The 4,929-nt window shown below is 26.8% G+C and overlaps 1 long non-coding RNA gene across 1 annotated transcript; it reads right to left on the bottom strand.

Moving 5' to 3' along the window:
- Positions 1–2,452: 2,452 nt before the first annotated feature.
- Positions 2,453–2,856, bottom strand: LOC110229123. The gene is made up of 2 exons (XR_002332558.1): positions 2,698–2,856; positions 2,453–2,601 (listed from the first exon to the last, which is right to left on the bottom strand). It is a non-coding gene; the product is annotated as an uncharacterized LOC110229123 (long non-coding RNA).
- Positions 2,857–4,929: the final 2,073 nt, after the last annotated feature.

Genomic DNA, 4,929 nt, shown 5'->3' with positions numbered 1-4,929 from the left:
AACTCCATTGAAACTCAGCTTGAATGACATTTAGTGCTTAAACGTTTGAAACACATGTTTTTGAATTTTTACTTGCTTCCTCTGTTTTAATTGTCATTCTGTGTCGTTGTTGTTCAGGTTTCGCTACGCCTCGTCAGCCAGGATCATCTTCTAATCCTTTGATCGCTTACCCATCCACACCATTGTTATATATGTTGTATGGGAATAGCCTGTAATAGTCCACCTTCAAGAGAGAAACATAGTTAGATGAGATGATAGAGATAGGTTATATAGGGACATAGTATAGCAAAGTTAAAGTAATCGTTACAAAGATAACGAATGAAAGAAACATAGTCAGATGAGAGAAATGGGTTAACAATGTACAGAAAATCACAATCAAGTAATTTGAAAGAAACATAAGTTTGCAAGTGAGATCCTTGAGAAACAGATATGAAAGTTCTATAAGTCAAATACTTACTTATCTTACGGGAACAAATCAATTTTGAAATTGCAAACTCCTCACATTCTGAACAAATCTTTCAATTAGCCAAATCTTGATTCTCATGATCGGATATTTCAAGTAGGCATTTGATTAACACACAAAGATTGAGATTGGAAGTACAACTCGTTATTTTAATCAAGTTCACCAACTCTTGTATCTCCCGTAAGTAGAACAAAGTATAAAGTTCCCAATACGTGTCCTGCTAGAAAAGAAAAGTTTAGTAAATATTATTTGGCATTTTTTATAATTGTTGTCGAATTTACGTGAGTTTATTCAGCTTACATTGTCTGCAATGGACAAATGCCAGCCATGTACTGCTTTTCAAAAAATTTGAAGTCATTGTCATGCAACAAAAAAGAAACATAAATGTGTGAAGTAAGAACTCACCAGTCACCACCAACGTCCAAGACAGGAATCTGAGGAGACTGAGTACGTGAGAGAGCTAGAGACGTAGCAGGCTGAGACATATATCTCCGATGCTTCTGCATGAACCGTTGAGAAACACATATATCTCCGATGATTCTGGACCATACAGAGCAGCCCGCATGAACCGTTGAGAGAAATTAATGATTCAAAATTTCACAGAGCAAACAAATGAGTGTGAGTTTATCGTGAGTTAAATATATAGAGGATGATGAAACGGTTCCAACGATCTTGAGATCGTGAAAACGTGGTGACGGTGGTGTGGTAGTGGTAACTTGTGCGAGAAAATTCAGGGATTTTTAAGAGAAGTTGCGTGATGTGTTTGATTGTTTATTTGATTTTTTAAAAATTTTTTAAAAAATTGTAAAATAGAAATCTATGTGGCATAATTTGATTGGCTAGGTAACTTGTGATTTATAGTATAAATGAATTGTAAACTTCAAGATACGATGATTATAAATCATTAACTTTCGTAGACTACTATTGGTTGATAATTATTATAAATATTTAAGATTAAAAACAATGTTAAAATGAGTAAACAATTATTGAATTGTTAATATGTGTGAAAATTTCAAAACATCAAACAATTAGGAACAGAGGGAGTATGTGTTTAAGCGTTAAGAAAAAACATTTTTTTTTTTTTTTGTCAAAGAAAAAAAAAAGACTAAAGAGAAAAAACTTCTTTTAACAAAATAAATCTTCACTAGATTTTAACCCGCGACTATTTAACTAAAAAGTTTTAAATTTTAAGTTGTAATTATTTTGTTAATATTATTTGTTTTGTTTAGTGTTTAAGATTATATATTGAATTTTGATTATTATTTCTAGGATTTTAACCCGTGGTATATCTTCCGGTATTATTATCGATCTAAACCCGTCCCACCATATAACCCCGTCCCGTGAAATTAAACATCATTTTTTTTAATAACACATTTGTTTAGAAAACATATAATTCGAGTCAATTTAAAAGTTTGCTTTTAAGTGGTTCCATAGTATAAATATTTATAATTTTTATAGTGTTCAAATATTATTAATATTATAAACTTTTTATGGAATTAAATATTATAGATAATTTAAATATTATTAATTTATACTTCTTATAAGGTTAAAATATTTATAATATTTGAAACCTTATAAATAATAATAATCTAAAGCAACATATTATTCTTTAGACATAAATAATCTTTATATATTTGGTAATAATTTTTTGGGGGTTAATCTAATTTATAAATAAACATTATTTATTGCCAAAATGAGTTTGGTTTAAAATAAGTAATATAGCCAAATGAGTTTGTCAAATAACGAATAGTAACCATAATTTAACTAATCTACATTAAAATAAATATATTTAGAAAATGATTTACTCAAAAAATTGATAAATATAGATTAATCTATAAAGGTTATTTTATCACATGATTTTTTCATTTGATGGTAAACCACTAAATATTTTTTAGTAAACAAACCAAAGAAAATTTTCAAATCAATACTAAGAGCATCTCCAAATCGATATAAAGAAGCTACAACGGATTATGGTTAACCCTGCAAATATTTTCACACTCAAACATGAACCAATATACCAAAACAATAAAAATCAGAATCATTTCCTCATTTGTCCAAACACAAAAACATGTAGATTAAGGTAACGTAGAAGGACCAGTTTCCGAATACACTGGGAAGCTCCTCAATTCAACGTGAGGCTATCAAACATAAAGCCATAGAAAGATGAAAGTGAGTGATTTATCAAAAAAAAAAAGAGATGTAAGTGATTCAAATCAAAGAAGAATAGGAAGAACCTTAGTCCAAGACATGTAGAAAATGAAGCAAATGATTTGCAGAGCTGAGGGACGGCGAGAGTGGAACCATGCACATTGATTTGATGACTAAATAACCTCACTTATATATAGAGAATAAGTAGTCCATTGATTTAGGTCTTGTTATGATACAATATTAACAAAAAAAAAGATTTGATGAGTAATTGTTATCTTTAAATTATATATTTACGTAATTATTTTCCTAAAAAGTCTACAACAGTTATTAGGTTCTGTAATTGTTTTAGGAAATTATTTATTTTGCAATACATTTGTCGTTAGAAAATTTTTAAAATAAAAGGAAATTATTGTTTTTATTTATTATTGCAATTAATGATGGATCTTTAATTATGAGAAATCATACCAAATATATTTGAAGATTACAGTAAATCACGGAATAGTTATTATCGAGATTTTTAAAGTAATTAGTTGGAAGTGATTTGAGGAACGATCTTTAGAATAATATCTTTAATTAATTTTTTCAAATCTTAAGAATTAACTCCAATGGCATTGTTTGTAAATACATTCCAACTCCAGGATTTATTTGCTTAAAAGTCATCCAAATATGTATATATAGATATGGGATATAAATGTCGGCAGAATTTTTGTGACTTTATAAAAAGGACTAAAGAGAAATCTTTTTTTGTGTATAATTTCTGATTGATATCAAATTAATTTTTATTTTTGAAAAGAAGTGCATTAAAGGATTGGTTATAATTTCGGATGAAATCAAATTTAATATATGTATATTGATTATTGAGAAGAATGGCTTTGGGGAATCAATACTAAACTTGACCAAGCAAACATTGGAGATTCCATTTTTTTTATTATCATGAAAATTAAACTGGCTAGGAAAGAATTTAAACGAAATACAGTAGAACCTCTATAAATTAATACTCGATAAATTAATAAACATGATAAATTAATAAATTTGGTCGGTCCCGAGTCGGGCCAGTGTAAAAATTAACCAAATTCGATAAGATAATAAGATAATAAGTTTTTTTAAATCCTTATGTAAAAATATAGTCCCAATAATATCATAAATTAATAATCATGTAAATTTGCATATATATATATATATATATATATATCTATATAATAGTTTTAGTGTTTTTCATAAAAATAGCCAAAAGTTTTTGGAAGTTATCAAAGTTTGAATATGCATAATTTTTGTTTTACTAGTCGTATAGGTTTTTAAAATACAACAATGGATATCACTATTTGTGATTTAATTTATGTATATCGTTTGTATATGTGAATTCTATATCGTTGTTATTCATTGTCAAAATAAATTATTTTTTCTTCGAAATATTTAGTGTTTAAGGCAAAAACTATAAAATATATAACATTTAAAACATTAATTTTATTTAGATAACATTGTTTTAGCTCGTATTTTTTTTAAAAAATGTTTCACAGTTGAAACAAAACTTTCTATAAATTAATAAATATTAATTTACACTATAAATTAATAATTATTAATTTATAGATAAATTATTATCACTATAAATTAATAAAATATTATGGTCCCAACATTATTAATTTATAGAGGTTTTACTGTATGTTTTTTGTTAAGCTTGAATCTTAATTAAGCTTCTGAATACCGCTTCTAGTAGTTACGCTCCATGATACTGATGTACGTATGAGAATAATGCCACGTTAACGTGTTAAGCCCATTTTCTAAAAATGTCATAAAATGATTATACATATTAAATGAATAATGCAAATGTTTGGATATGAGATACCAAAAAAAAAAAAAAAAAAAAAAGAGATACCAAACGTGTATAAGTTTACTGTAAATCTGTAATACATAAATAGTTTTTTTGGTTCGGACCTACTAGAATTTGTTTTCATTTTCTCAACTAAATATGATAATTAATTACTCATTTACAAAGGTCTAAATCCAGAATTAATATTTAGTAGTGATGGAAGCGATTTTTTCTCCTGAAAACCCATTAATTTGACTCTTTTATACACAGTTTTTTTAATTGTGAATTAAGATTATTTTTTTAATTAATAATTTTTGTGAATTAAGATTATTTTTTTAATTAATAATTTTTTGATGTATTGTTTGTTCTTTCTATCTCAAACAAAAAAAACATCAAAATTCATCAAAAATAATAAAATAATCGTGGAACCTAAAAACGTTCCTGATTTTTAAGCATGTCATCATGAGTAACACGTCCTACATGAAATCCTATAATACATCACTAAAGCTAC

Source organism: Arabidopsis lyrata (genome assembly GCF_000004255.2).
Source record: "Arabidopsis lyrata subsp. lyrata unplaced genomic scaffold ARALYscaffold_4, whole genome shotgun sequence".
Lineage (NCBI taxonomy): Eukaryota > Viridiplantae > Streptophyta > Magnoliopsida > Brassicales > Brassicaceae > Arabidopsis > Arabidopsis lyrata.
The sequence above is the reverse complement of the archived record's forward strand: the minus strand, read 5'-3'. Positions and strand labels throughout refer to the sequence as shown.